The sequence below is a fragment of the Heterodontus francisci genome, chromosome 27 (assembly GCF_036365525.1).
Source record: "Heterodontus francisci isolate sHetFra1 chromosome 27, sHetFra1.hap1, whole genome shotgun sequence".
Lineage (NCBI taxonomy): Eukaryota > Metazoa > Chordata > Chondrichthyes > Heterodontiformes > Heterodontidae > Heterodontus > Heterodontus francisci.
In genome coordinates this window covers 70,874,635-70,890,265 of record NC_090397.1, presented here as the reverse complement: position 1 = coordinate 70,890,265, position 15,631 = coordinate 70,874,635, and the positions used below count along the sequence as shown (strand labels likewise).

Sequence of the window (15,631 nt, the reverse complement as noted above, 5' to 3'; positions counted from 1 at the left end):
GAGTCTGACTACTAATGTTTGGATGTATGATCTATTCTTGTTAAGCTGCACCAGAATGCTTTCTCACTTACCTTTATTAAAAACTACAGCTACACACTGGACTGTTTCATAGATTTATCCACAATAACCCCTATATCTCTATTGCTGTTGCACATACTCTCATGTTTGCGATTTTACATTTGTCCATTTTGTAGTGCATCAACCGCCCCACATCACAGTTAAATAAATGATCAAAAGCTTTCTGCATCTGACTGCATTGCTCATCATTTGTTCTGAAACCCATTCTGATATCTTCGGTTTTGAAGATTTTGTTTACAACATCTTCAGTCAAGGTGAATACATAAAATGGTTTTTTTTATTTATTCATTCATGGGATGTAGGCGTCACTGACCAGGCCTGCATTTATTGCCCATCCCTAATTGCCCTTGAGAAGGTGGTGGTGAGCTGCCTTCTTGAACCGCTGCAGTCCATTTGGGGTAGGTACACCCACAGTGCTGTTAGGAAGGGAGTTCCAGGATTTTGACCCAGCGACAGTGAAGGAACAGCGATATAGTTCCAAGTCAGGATGGTGTGAGACTTGGAGGGGAAGTTGCAGGTGGTGGTGTTCCCATGTATTTGCTGCCCTTGTCCTTCTAGTTGGTAGAGGTCACGGGTTTGGAAGGTGCTGTCTAAGGAGTCTTGGTGCATTGCTGCAGTGCATCTTGTAGATGGTACACACTGCTGCCACTGTGCATCTGTGGTGGAGGGAGAGAATGTTTGTAGATAGGGTGCCAATCAAGCGGGCTGCTTTGTCCTGGATGGTGTCGAGCTTCTTGATTGCAAATGTGATTGCAGCTCCCCCTTCCCATCAACCTTTGTGTAAAGGTGAAGTGGGAACAATTGGTCTAATACATATTTACAGAGTAGCATCAGCAAGTGTCAGCTTTCCCAGTCAGGAGTTGTGTACAAGAGGGAGGGATCTAAGGTGCTTTAGGATTGGAATTTAAGAAACACTTCAGTTCCTTCCAATTGGTGAGTTATAACTTACAAATAAGCAGCCCCTTAAATCCATCGAAGGAAAACTAAAAGCCCAAAAGCCCAAGTCCCTACATTTGATTGTTGCACCATCTTCACTGCCTGCAATAAACCTTCACCTGACTGAAATGACACTGTGCTCAGTTTTATCATACTTCATATCAATTCTACACCTTATTCCTGTTACAGAAACCAAAAGTATTTGGCAGCCTTAGTCTTAAACTTGGAAACCTCAGGCCAGTTTTATGAGGGCAGTGGGTACTGCCACTGTATTCAGTAGCCCAAGAATCTTGGGAACAAAGCCAAGGTAATGATCAGGAGTGGGGGAAGAAACAACTCCCCCTACACTTAGAAGCATCTGTGACAGATGATGGAAATTAGGCTACAATAGGGAGACCAGGCTGTGATGGTCTCTGCAATGGTGAAACAGCCCATGAAAAGTCACTGTAGAGCCTCCAACACAAGTATAAGATATTGACAGAAGTTATGAAAGGAGCACTGGCAGCTGTGGTACGGTAAACAGCATAAATGACTGCCTGCAACAGAGGAGAGGCAAAGGAGAAAATAAAAAGATACAGGAAGAACAACAGAAGTATAAATTTTTCATTTTTTTCACAAGTCTAATTTAAAACAACATTTTGCACAGTAACATCCACTGAAATATAACGAGAGCTTGAACTTGCTACTTTTTTATTCTGGTCAAAAACCCGTGGTTTCTGTGTTTATTACAGCACTGTCTAGACTAAAATTTCACCAATAAAAACTACCACGTTCATTGGGAAGGATGTCATTACTTGATTTTTTTTATATTTTGTACTGAACACCAGCAACTCTGCTGCCTGTCCCACTTCCTGTAACAGGCTGGACAATTTGGCGGTCATCCTGCTAAACAGAAATCCTACACAGCGCACTAAACATAGCAATAAGCAATGGAAGGGATCGTTTATATTTGGCAAGGATCTGTAACACATTCTAAACAAATAATTTTCTTCCCTAATATAGTCAAGGAATTGAAAATCTATCCAAAAAAGTTGAATAATACAGATGTGTTACATGTTCCACCAAACCTAGTTCAGTAAATGATTTCTATCGGTTGAAAATACCAATACTTTTCAAAATTTCAAGAGTGGAGGGTCAGGTCCTCATTTCATTCCCAACACATTCCTGAACATCAACAACCCCACCCATATCTGGAACAGCCCAGTAGAGAGTGATCGGCTGTTCCATGATCAAACTAAGAGCAAACACTTTTTGTTAAAATAAAACTCATTATATTCTAACCTGGAAATTGTTTTTGTGTGTAGTTAGAAAGAAAGAACGAAAGAAAGGTCAATTAGGTATCAAACTCCATGATCTTTAGGTCCTTGAAAGAAAAGTTGGCTTGTTTGTTCGAATGAAATCGAGTACTGTCATGATTACAGGCTTATCTGTTTCCTCCAGTTACAATTCACTCAATGTGGAAGTGTTCCAAGTAAAATTTGCATACTGGGCTTTCTTTTGGCTACAAATCAGAGTAAGGTTCATATCTGCCAACATCAGTCACTCAGAAAATTAAGACTACAAATCATCTTAAAACAGTACTTACCACAAAGTTGCTTATGGTAAATGATGGTCCAATTCACACTCAGTATTACAAGCAGAATATTGGGGAAAAGAGGAAATAGTTATGTGTCCATTCACCTGATAATAATATGCAAAGCGTGGCAACATGGTGGACTGCTTTGATGCTGATGCATGCCACTGGTCCCACCCCTCTCCCTGGCCACCGGTCCCACCCCTCTCCCTGGCCACCGGTCCCACCCCTCTCCCTGGCCACCGGTCCCACCCCCCTCTCCCTGGCCACCGGTCCCACCCCCCTCTCCCTGGCCACCGGTCCCACCCCCCTCTCCCTGGCCACCGGTCCCACCCCTCTCTCCCTGGCCACCGGTCCCACCCCTCTCTCCCTGGCCACCATTGCTGGCTAAACTAGACCATTGACAATCACCGCATCCTATTTGACCCTGGGCTGAGCTACCAGCCACCTATACTACTCATCACAAAAAAACCTACTTCTATCTCCACAACACCACATGCCTCAGCTACTGCCACACCTCTATGCTCTTATCACCTCCAGACTTGACAATTGTAATGCTCCAATTGTTGTTCTCCCATCCATCAACCTCAATGAAGTTCAGTTCATCCCAAATGCTGCTTCCCATATCCCTGCCTCTACCATGCTACTCACCCATCACCCCTGTCTTTACTGGCCTACACTAGTTCGTCATCCCCCTTTACTTCACGTTTTCTCATGGGATTACGCCTCCCTATATGCTGTAACCTCCTACAGCCCGACAACCACTACCAACCCCCCATCCATCTCACTCTGTTCATCTGACTCTGGCCTCTTACGTGCATTCCCCTCCCTTCACCCCACCATTAGTGGCCGTCTATTCAGCAGTCCAGGCCCCATGCTCTAGAATTCCCTCCCCAAAGCTGACCACCTCACTCTCCTGCTTTTAGGTCCTCCTTAAAAACCACACCTTTGATCAAGCTTTTCGTCACCCCTAATATCTCCTCCTTTGTTTTGATATCCATTTTTGTCTGATAGTGAGGTGCATTAGATGTTTTTCCATGTTACAGGCACAACATAAATACAAGCTGTTGCAACTGCACCCCTAAATTTTAACATTCAGCTTCAACCATTTTAATCCACACATTTTAATCACCACATTTAGTATGCTGCCTCAAGGCACAGTTGAATACAAATAATCTTCAGGATTTGACTTCAAACTCTGGGCAGTCTGCAAGATCATACACGTAAAGAATTCACACTTTCAATCAAGTCCCTGGTCCACAGCACGAAACTGCCTAAATCTCAGCATCAAACTGACACTCAAATCAGAAGAAAACCATAAGGATGGTTAGTGTGGTAAAACTGGAAAGGTATAGGGTGCTTGTTTGAGGTTTCTTATGGTACATTGATACTGCAGCGTAGAGGGAACTTTGCTTTGGATATAGTCAGTGCCGTGAAGTGTTGGATGATGTTAATTATTGCTAAAAGAAGAAAATATTCCATCATTCCCAGCATTGCTATCGCTCGGCTTAACCATGAAAGTAACCAGGGAAGGTTCAGAAGTGTCAAATCAAGAGAACTTCATTTCATTAAAAAAAAGGCTAGACGTGATTAGCACTAATCGTGCATTTGTTTGAATTTTTTGAATACTTTCGTTTAACTGAAGGGCATTGTCTTGTAGGAACTACTAATCTAATAGGCAGAAAACCATAACAATATCGGTCATTCTTTAAGTAAATGGACTCAGCAATTATTTTGCTTGAGCTGTGTACGTTTAAAAGGAGCTCGACTTCATTGAAATCGTTTTGCCAAGCATTTTCTTTGTTTCGGAGAGAAAAGCTGCATCGATTTGATTCCAGTGAACACACATGAAAGCACGATTCACATTGTGTTGTGCAAAAAGAATCACCAATCGCTTTTTCGGAAAAATAAATATCCTTCTAACAGCTCCACCACACTGCAGGGTTCAGTTCTGTACAAAAGCAAATACTATGGATGTACAAATCAAATAAAAACATAAAATGCTCAAGATACCTGCAGAGATCAATTCTGACAAAGAGTCATCGATCTGAAGCATTAACTGTTTCACTCTCTGCAGAAGCTGCTGGCCTGCTAAGTATTACCAGCATTTTCTGTTTTTATTTTAAACAATTTGTGCTGACAATGACATCTGAAAGAAGTGAATAATCACAGATAAAACCATTATAATATTGCTCATGGATATAAAAGCTGCGGCAATAAGCTATTTATTTAGTGTTCCAATGGGAACTCTATGTCTGTTCCTTCCCCTCCCCCATCCCCACCCCTTTAAGATCAGGCAAATTTATACTTTCTGCCACTTCCCTTTAAGCGAGTTCTTGGCATGAAATTAAACAATTGCACTTTCAGCAAAAAGCGATAGTCACAACAAAAATTGCAGTTATAAGTCACTGGAGCAAAGTGAAAGCTTGTCCTTTGTTCAGTGACCCTGACTATCCAAATGACATAGCTGCAATTGAAGAAAATTGCACCTATACAATGGCCCAAGAGTTTCCATTTGTTGCACAATCCAACTGAAATCAGCCAAACTAGCATAAAAGATCAAGGAATTATAAGTGTAGTTATGACAAGCATGACTTGACTTTTCACGATCTTTAATGCTGGTTTAAAAAACATCACATTGGAATCTAGCCCCGGCCACAAAACCTGCCACACCCGCCGGTCAATATAATAAACATAACGAGTGTCCACTGATGGCACCTATTCGCAAAGATTCTTGTAAATAAGCTTGTTTTGTTCTTTAATGCACAAAGGCACCAGTAGGTATTTTTTTAAAGTTACTTAATTTACTAAGAAACTGACTAGCGTACAACAATGAAACTAATAAATATAGTTTTTATAGTCATTTGCAGTGACTTAAAATCAGGTTCCTCACAGGTAATTCACTAAACAATGGGCAGGATTTTGTTCTGCCCTTGGAGGCAGGAACAGAGGCGAGGAGCAAACAAAATATCGGGGGTGCCGTTCCTGGCATCGCCCGGGCCCTCTGCCATTTTGTCCAGTGTGGGGAAGGCTGAGGACCGCCTTCCTGCCCCAGGCCAATTAAGGCCCTTAAGTGGTCACTTAAGGGCCTCTTCCCGCTTCCACTTCAACTTTGTTGAAGGCAGAGGGGCCCGCTGCCACGGGGGGGACGCTGCCAGGTAAAGCCTGGTTGCCTCCTAGTGGGGTCAGGGGGTCCCTCCTTCGGGAGCAATCCAGGGCCCCCGGAGGACCTACCCCAGTGATGATGGTGGAACCCCCCCCCACCTCAATCGCCAGGACATGCCTGAATGGCTCTGGTGACCATTTACCATTCCTGGGGTCTCCTCGTTCTTTGGCACTGCAGAGCTCCTGTATTACTAGTATTGGCCACCACTCCTGGTGGCACTGTGGTACTGCTGAGCTGCCAGCCCTCTGATTGGCCAGCAGCTCTGTAGGTGGAAGCTCATCACTTAAAGGGACGGCATCCCCAACAGCGGGCAATTAATTGCCTGCCCGCCGTGGAATAGTGGAATAGCAACAGGGGTCCGATGGAGGGCCAAGGTGGTGTCTCCACACCACCCTCCAGCCCACCATCAGGATCCCCGCTGCCAGAATAAAATCTGGCCCACTGTGATTAAAAATGCCTCTTTTTGGTTAAGAAATAATTTTATTACAGAAAACAAAGACAGTTAGATTGCACTGGCTCAAGGAAAAATTCACATTTGCCGGCACAGACATGATGGGCCAAGTGGCCTCTTTCTGTGCTGTAAACTTTCAATGATTTGTGATTATGCAAATAGGTTTGAGTGGAAACATGAACCACGACTTCATTTCAGAAAACCAGTGCAATTTCAAGTGAGATTTATGTCCAGGTTGCCAACTGCACCCGAAGTGGAAATTCTACCTCATGATATTTGCTCCTATCCATTTCCGAGCTGGCTTTTCATGTGCCACTGGGAAGATCATATGCCAGATTCTTAATATCCTGCATGCAGCAACAGTTATGTTGATGTTAATCATTTACACAAAGGTGCATTATTTAACTCTGGCAGGATTCAGTAATTCATTCTTTTTGGTTTGTCTCGATAAGGCAGCATATCCAAAACCAAGCCAGTCACGTTGAGCATTTTGCATTTTGCTGCAGACGCTGATGCCTAGTAAACTGGAACGACCTGCAGTTGGTCACTCAAGATTGAAAACTAAAGCCCCTGCGGAGCAGCAGAAATGTTGTTCCACTTTCTTTTTCCCTTCCACCATACTGGAATGCAGCTTTAAGACACACATTGGTCATGTTAATCATAAAATCCAGGATTCTCATTATTTGCGTCATTCATATAGATGTGGTCGCAAAATTTAAGTAGTGAAACTATTTCTTTTCTAAGTTTCCTTCAAAAAAAACTTAAACCAAACATATGTAAAGCAGCTCTGCACAATTAGTGAGACTGCAGGGCGTGATAAGAGTGTCTTTACAAGACAGCAAGATATTCTTCCATATTATAAACAGTACAAAGGAAGACAGGGAAGAGGTCAGAACCCTACAAGATGTTAATGGAGCCAAACCGAAAAATGATCAGCTAGTTAATAATGTAACCTGATTATTTCTTTAAAATATTCACTACGGAAGACATAAGCAACAAGTCCTTCCTAAGTAGGGATAAACTAATTAAAATGAATGACTTTTACATGGGCTGGAAGTCCTCATCAAATTAGAACAGCTCAAAATGATTCATTCCCAAGAAATGTACAGTGGTCATCCCCAAATACTAAGTGACAGTGACCAGCTATCAATAATCAGTCAATCAACACTGTGGCGGTCAGAGTATAAAATAACATTGTGCCCATTTTCAAAAACAGATTAAAATAGACACAAATGACTGCCAATATTGTGTAAAAGAAAAAGGATTTTGTCAGCAGTAAAACTGATTACCTGGATGATGACAACCTGGTAACCAGCGTGGATTCGAAGGGAAGATCCTGTTGACCAACCAACTTAGACCCTCCATTATTTTAACTTCCACCCCATTACATGGAACACTATAATTATTACAAGCCAGAAGCTTAATCTTCACTAGTACAGAACATAAATTGAGGAGCATTAGAAATGGCTGTATGAGCTCTTTCATCATTCTGTCAGACAAAAAGCAGTGGCAACAGGAGCAGAATGGCATTTATCAATTTAGGATGAGAATTAGCTAATTAAGACCATCGACTTCTGAAGTGACCCAAACCATCAGTACCACCACATCATTCATTGTTACTTGGAATATTGGATGAGGATTTTTTAAAGTAACTTCCTGAACATGCTTGATGATTGTACTGAATGTGCAATCCAGTGCTTGTGCTTTGAACATTTGCCACAAGTGAAATTCAGCGTCAGCAGTTTCTCTCCCTCCAGAAATCAACATCTCTTTAATATTTTAGGAAGTGATGAATTACTACAACAAATTGATAAAAGGTGGGAGTTTTAGAAATTCAATTACCTATTTCCTAATTCAAAATGAAACAATGGACTTGCATTTATACAGCACCACTCATGACCTCAGGATATCCTGAAGTGTTTTACCATCAATGAAGCAAAGTCACTGATGTAATCTTAGAAAAATGGCACAATTTGAACACAGCAAGCTCCCACAAACAGCTATGAAATAAATGACCAGATTATTAGTTTTAGGTGCTGGTTGCTAAATATTGACCAGGGCACCAGAAGAACTCTTCTGCTCGTCTTTGAATAGTGCCATGCCCACCCAAGAGGGAAGATGGGGCCTCAGTTTAACATCTCATCTGAAAGAGAGCCCTTTCAACAATGCAGCACTCCCTCAATACTGAACAGAAGTATAAGCCTAGATTATACGCTCAAGTCTCTGGAGCGAGGTTTGACTTGACAAACTTCTGATTCAGAGACGAGGGTATTGAGCCAAGGTTGACACCCAGTGAACATACAAGAAAAAAATACTCATTCAGCTCAATTCTTTTTATTCATCCTTAGGATGTAAGTGTCACTGACAAGGCCAGCAATTATTACCCATCTTACTCGCCCTGGGAAGCAATACACTGAGTGCCTTGCTAGGTCACTTCAGATTGCAGTTAGGAGTCAACCACATTGGTGTGGGGCTGGAGTTACCTATTGGCCAGACTAAGGAATGACGACAGGTTTCCTTCCCTAAAAGGAGATCAGATGTCCAGTTAGGTTTTTAATGACAATCTGATAGCTTCATTTCCTTTCCTAACCCATACCAGCTCTTTAATTTCCAGTTTCAATGAAGTGTGCAGAAGGGCATGCCAGGAGTAGTAACAGGCATACCTAAAAATGTGGTGTCAGCCTGGTGAAGCTACAACACAGGACTACATGTATGCCAAACAGCGGAAGCAGCATGCAATAGACAGGGCTAAGCGATCCCACAACCAACGGATCAGATCTAAGCTCTGCAGTCCTGCCACATCCAGTCGTGAATGGTGGTGGACAATTAAACAACTAACAGGAGGATGAGGCTCCACAAATATCCACATTCTCAATGATGGGGGAGCCCAGCACATCAGTGCAAAAGACAAGGCTGAAGCATTTGCATCCATCTTCAGCCAGAAGTGCCTAGTGAATGATCCATTTCGGCCTCCACCTAAGGTGCCCAGCATCACAGATGCCAGACTTCAGCCAATCCAATTCACTCCATATGATATCCAGAAACAGCTGAAGGCAATGGTTACTGCAAAGGGTATGGGCCCTAACAACATTCCAGCAATAGTACTGAAGACTTGTGCTCCAGAACTAGCTGCACACCTAGCCAAGCTGTTCCAGTAGAGCTACAACACTGGCATCTATCCAGCAATGTGGAAAATTGCCCAGGTATGTCCTGTACACAAAAAGCAGGACAATTCCAACTCAGCCAACTACCACTCTATCAGTCTACTCTCAATCAACGGCAAAGTGATGGAAGGGGTCGTTGACAGTGCTAGCAAGCAGCACTTGCTTAGCAATAACCTGCTCAGTGACACTCCGTTTGGGTTCTGCCAGGGCCACTCAGCTCCTGCCCTCATTACAGCCTTGGTTCAAACATGGACAAAAGAGCTGAACTCAACAGGTGAGGTGAGAGTGACTGCCCTTGACATCAAGGCAGCATTTGACAGAGTATGGCATCAAGGAGCCCTAGAGAAAGTGGAGCCAATGGGAATCAGGGGGAAAACTCTCCACTGGTTGGAATCATACCTAGCACAAAGGAAGGATGGTTGTAATTGTTGGAGGTCAATCATCTCAGTCCCAGGACATCACTGAAGGAGTTCCTCAGGCTAGTGACCTAGGCCCAACCATCTTCAGCTGCTTCATCAATGACCTTCCCTCCATCATAAGGTCAGAAGTAGGGATGTTCGCTGATGATTGCACAATGTTCAGCACCATTCGCAACTCCTCAGATACTGAAGCAGCCCATGTCCATATGCAGCACGACCTGGAAAACATTCAGGCTTTGACTGATAAGTGGCAAGTAACATTCGTGCCACACAAGTGCCAGGCAATGACCATCTCAAACAAGAGAGAATCTAACCATCTCCCCATGATGTTCAATGGCATTACCATCACTGAATCCCCCACCATCAACATCCTGGGGGTTACCATTGACCAGAAACTGAACTAAACCAGCCACATAAATACCGTGGCTACAAGAGCAGGTCAGAGGCTAGGAATTCTATGGCGAGTAACTCACCTCCTGACTCCCCAAAGCCTGTCCACCATCTACAAGGCACAAGTCAGGAATGTGATGGAATACTCTCCACTTGCCTGGATGAATGCAGTTCCAACAACACTCAAGAAGCTCGACACCATCCAGGACAAAGCAGCCCGCTTGATTGGCACCCCACTCCCTCCACCACCGAAGCACAGTGGCAGCAGTGTATACCATCTACCAGATGTGCTGCAGTAACTCACCAAGGCTCCTTCAACAGCACCTTCCAAACCTGTGACCTCGACCACCTAGAGATGCATGGGAACACCACCACCTGCAAGTTCCCCTCCAAGCCACACACCATCCGGACTTGGAATTATATTACCGTTCCTTCATTGTCGCTGGGTCAAAATCCTGGAACTCTCTTCCTAACAGCACTGTGGGTGTACCTACACCCCAAGGAATGCAACAGTTCAAGAAGGCAGCTCACCACCACCTTCTCAAGGGCAATTAGGGATTGGCAATAAATGCTGGCCTATCCATCCCTAGAACGAATTTTTAAAAATCATTTTTTTGAAACTCAGTTAAAATTTTCAATCAACCATGAACACATGTTCTCTGGATTAGCAACCCAGAAACATAATGACCATAGAACGATACCCTACAATTCAAATCAGAAAATAAGTATTTATTTGAAAAAGAATATACTAGAAGTTTTATTTATCTTTTCCTTTCCCATTTTATTGGAATCCACATATGAATCTGTCCTAACAACTTCCAGCCACATATGGGGTGCATAGCCCATATATATAGTTATAATATCAACTCCCATTGTATCTTTCTTCCGATTAATTTGCACACAAATAATACAGGAGTCCTTCCTGTGCTACTGCAGACCAACAGAACAAGAAACAATTTACCCACAACCTTGCTCAGTTGAAATTTGATCATCTGATGAGTTTTCAAATCAAAAATGCTGTAAAACAGGGTCACAGTATTTCCAAGTTTTAGTAGCTAGCATATGACAAAACCTACAACACTGGTCGGAATTTTACGCCGCCCCAGCAAGTCGGATGGTGGCGTGGGGGCGGCGTAAAATTGAGCGGCAGGTTCCGGGAGGCCTAACCGCCCTGCTTCCGCCCCCGACCAAGTTTACGGAGGTCTGGCGGGGGATGGCGGGGGGGGGGCAAGAAGCGGCCCGACCGCCCGAGGCCAATCAAGTCCCTTAAGTGGCCACTTAACAACCACTTAAGGGCCCTCGGCCGCCTCCAAGGGTATTTTAACCTGTGGCAAGCGGGTGTGCCGGGGACGTGAAAGGCCACCCAGCTATAACTGCCGGCCTTTTGCACCCCGGGAGGGCCTGGCAATTGGGCACAGGGTGCCCGATTGAGGGCCGCCCCCGCCTCCCAACTCAACGCCGGGATCCAAGACGCCACCATCCCCCCAAACGACTACACTAGCCTCACCAGGGCACGACCAATTCCCCTGGTGAGGCTACCCAAACTTACCTTCTGTCCCGGTTCCATTGCGTCCTCCTCGGTCGGCTGGGCTGCAGTCTCAGCAGTGGCCACCGCTCCTGGTGGCGCTGCTGAGACGAAGAGCTGCCGGCCCGCTGATTGGCCGACAGCTCACTGAGGCGGGACCTCCTCCCTCAAGTGGGTGGAAGGTCCCGCCTCGGGCCAACTAAAGCCTGGGGATCCGTAAAATACGAGACGGATCCCCAGGCTGGGCGGGAGTCCGGCTCCCATCCGTCCAACGTATAATTCCAGCCATATTTTAATATGAACTATTGATCTTTATTTCTAGCCCATTCTAATCCACATGCAGTCAGGTCTGCAGACTTCTCTGTGAAAACCCAGAACAGACAGTTTTGTTTTACTTGAGCATCTACAGCTTTCATCTCTCTGCTGCAGGACTCACCATTGGATACGTCGTTAGAATTTCCTGCTATCTCAGTCAATTTAAATATAATTATTCATGCTTAACAGGGATGCTCATTTCCATCGACTAAAGTACATATTTGAACATTATTATCCCTGATGAAACAAATGAATCAGCAGATCTTAGTCATGCCATTGTTTTAAGAATGGGAGTTTTCTTTTAATAAAAAAACACATTTATACACGTAAGAAACATGCCTATTTGCATAACTTATGCTTATGTAAACAAGTTAAACCACTCTAAAATGTATTTCTTCACCAATTCTTCCAGTTAACCACACCTTTATATTTCAACATCCCAGACTTGAGCTGAATTTAGAAAATCCACAATGCAAGATGTGCGGCAACAAGACACATTTTTAGCAATTGGAGTTTTGGGTGTCAGCATCCAAAGATAAAATTCAACATCAGTCCCACTTCCGCCCCTTACCACCACTTCTAGATCCACCCCTTATTTCAGGCCCCAGCTTCTGGTGCCAGTAACTGCTGTGGCTGTTCTGAGGGATAGTCAGGTTTTTTTGAGGTTGTATCAAGTGCTTTTTTTTTAAGCTGTTGGTCAGCGTTTTCTAGTTTTCTCAGTTGGCATGCATGGGATAAAGTCTATACTGTAGGATTTACAAGTGGAGCGACTTGAATGTGTAATTACCAGAGTGTTATCACAATCTCCTGATCACTATCATGAGGCTTTTTAAAATATGTTATCGGGTGTTGTAATGAAAATAGATGACACTGAGCAGAGTGGGTAGAAAATGGTGACCATCAAAAGTGCTCTACTGCCAATATAACTTGTAACTGAAATAGGTAAACGTGTAAAACTTTTATAACCAAATATGTAGGATAAAATGCAGCAACAGAAGGAAAGGATCCAGAAAAAATTGCATTTATTGGAGAAAATATTCAGGAAATCTTTGTTGTCTACTCAAAACACAAAGCTGTAAGGAGCAAGGAATGAGAATGAAGCTCTTAAAAGACCTGTATTTCATGGATAATGAAACATACACTCTTATGTAGAGATTTAACAAACTAAAATGAGTTCAAGTGGCCAAAAGTCCCTCAAAGTATCAAATTCCAGAGCGTTTAGCTTTTATCATTAGCAATTAAATTGTTCATTTCTGCCAGAAGCTAAAGCACATGTTAAGTTAATAACCAGAATTAAACTCATTGGCATAATCTCCTACCCATATATTTGGTACTTCAATATTATGTACACTATATAAATTGTTTAATCAATAGTATTTATAATTTTGCAAATGCAAATGTGTACATCAGACAATAAGTGATAATACAGGTTTATTCAATATTTAATAAAATACCTTTGGGGCTAATCTCAGCATCAGTAATATTAATATAAAGAGTCGGGGAAATCTTTAAAGAACCTTATTGCATGTTCTTTCATTTTCTCCTAGTGCTCCGAACCTTAATATAGCAAGTCAGATTCTCTTGCCTAAATTTTTTAAAAAGCTAATCAGCAATAACACCTTGAATTCTTTCCATCATGTCAAACAATTTAACTGGGGTTTTTCTGGCAAATTAAATTAAACTTTTAAAATCAAAATCCAAGTAATGCATCATGCAATTATCCTTTTTGTTTCAGGTCAATCAGTATTGTGGGAGTACCTACACCACAGAGACTGCAGCAGTTCAAGAAGGCAGCCCACCACCAACTAGGGATTAGCAGAAAATGCAGCCTTGCCAGTGACGTTTGTATCCAGAGAATGAATTTTAAAATGTTTTCATCTCATTATGGAAGACTGTGTGCAAAAAGATTACCAGAGACTCAATTATTGGGCAAGCTAGTCAGCAATGCTACAGATAAGGACTGAGATGAGGAGAAATTTCTTTACTCAGAGTGTTGTGAATCTTTGGAATTCTCTACCCCAGGGGGTTGTGGATGCTCCGTCGTTGAATATATTCAAGGCTGATAGATTTTTGATCTTTAGCGGAATCAAGGGCCATGGGGATAGTGAGGGAAAGTGGAGCTGAGGCAAAGATCAGCCATGATCTTACTGAATGACAGAGGCAGCTTTGAGGGGACATATGATCCACTCCTGCTCCTACTTCTAATTTTCTTACAATTTAGCCTGCTACAAGGTTGGGGTGGGGTGGGGTGGGGGTGGAAGAGGGAGAGGAAGAGTAGAGAAACAAAGAGAAAAGAGAAAGATAGAAAAGAAAATTTAGGGAACAGAATTAAACACAGATTGTAGTTTGTGCTGTTTCCAAGGTAACACAGGCCCAATATCACAGCTGTGACTTGCCTCAGTAAACCTCCTCTGACTCAGATACTTATTAAAGCTAAAGATACTCAATGTGTTTACTTCTCAATGGAATTAACCTGATCTGGGTTCACTGTAAGGCATTTGAATTTGGTTTGTTTCAGCTACCAGATGAACTGCAAATACAAAGTTTTCATACATGAAAATCACAAAATAAAGATTTTTTTTGGCATCTTTCTGTGAATTGCAGATTTCAAAGCAGAGGTTTTTATCTTGCATTTACTCTTAAAAAATTGAAAAGAACAGAACAGTCACGATTTTGGTTGCAAAATGGCAGCTACAGTTAATGTAACAATTGAGTTTGTGGTTATCAAAATTATAACTCTTAGAGTAGAGTGATTGTTTTAAGTATCTGCTGATAGAATGCAAAAACACTTAAATGAGAATTATTTGCAACATCCCGAGCGTCAAAATAGTAAGGCCTGTTTGGAGCAGTCCAAAGTCTTCTTACCGACAGGACCCTCTCCGACTACTTCCCCATCTCAATTTTCCAACAAATCCCCCTGCCTGCTCCTAATATCAGAGTACAGCTGGAGCTGAAGGTTAACTTTCTCTCCACACATCCATTCCATTATCAAAACAACTTTCAATCTTGGACAGTTATATCCTACCTCCACCCCACCACTACCATAATCCCGGTTCTGACTTTATCATCTTGAGGATCAACTTCTGTAATACTCTCTTAACTGGACTCTCTGGCTTAATCTCCCATAAATTATAATTTATTCAAACTCTATAGCAATCCCCCACTTGACCATCACCTCGCCTCTTCAAACTCAACTGGCTCCATATGCTCCCATAAATAAAAACAAGAAATGCTGGAAATACTCAGCAGGTCTAGCAGCATCTGTGGAGAGAGAAGCAGAGTTAACGTTTCAGGTCAGTGACCCTTCATCAGAAACGTTAACTCAGTTTCTCTCTCCACAGATGCTGCCAGACCTGCTGAGTATTTCCAGCATTTCTTGTTTTTATTTCAGATTTCCAGCAACTGCAGTATTTTGCTTTTATTCATATGCTCCCATATTTACTTCAAGATTCTTGGTGCTAATTCCAAATTTCTTCAGAGCAACACAGCATCCTACTGTAAAAATCTCATCCAGAACAATGTGCCTACCTGCACCTTTTGACACAAAGATATTCCTTGTTCCCCATTCGCTCTATCAGGCACCCCACTCTTGTCCGAACTGTCGTCCACTCTAG

The 15,631-nt window shown here is 42.7% G+C and overlaps 1 protein-coding gene across 5 annotated transcripts in view; it reads right to left on the bottom strand.

Annotated features, from left to right (window-relative positions):
• Window positions 1-15,631, bottom strand: part of elapor2b (endosome-lysosome associated apoptosis and autophagy regulator family member 2b) — a 127,696-nt gene that overhangs the window by 64,683 nt on the left and 47,382 nt on the right. The gene's annotated exons all lie outside the window — the stretch shown is intronic.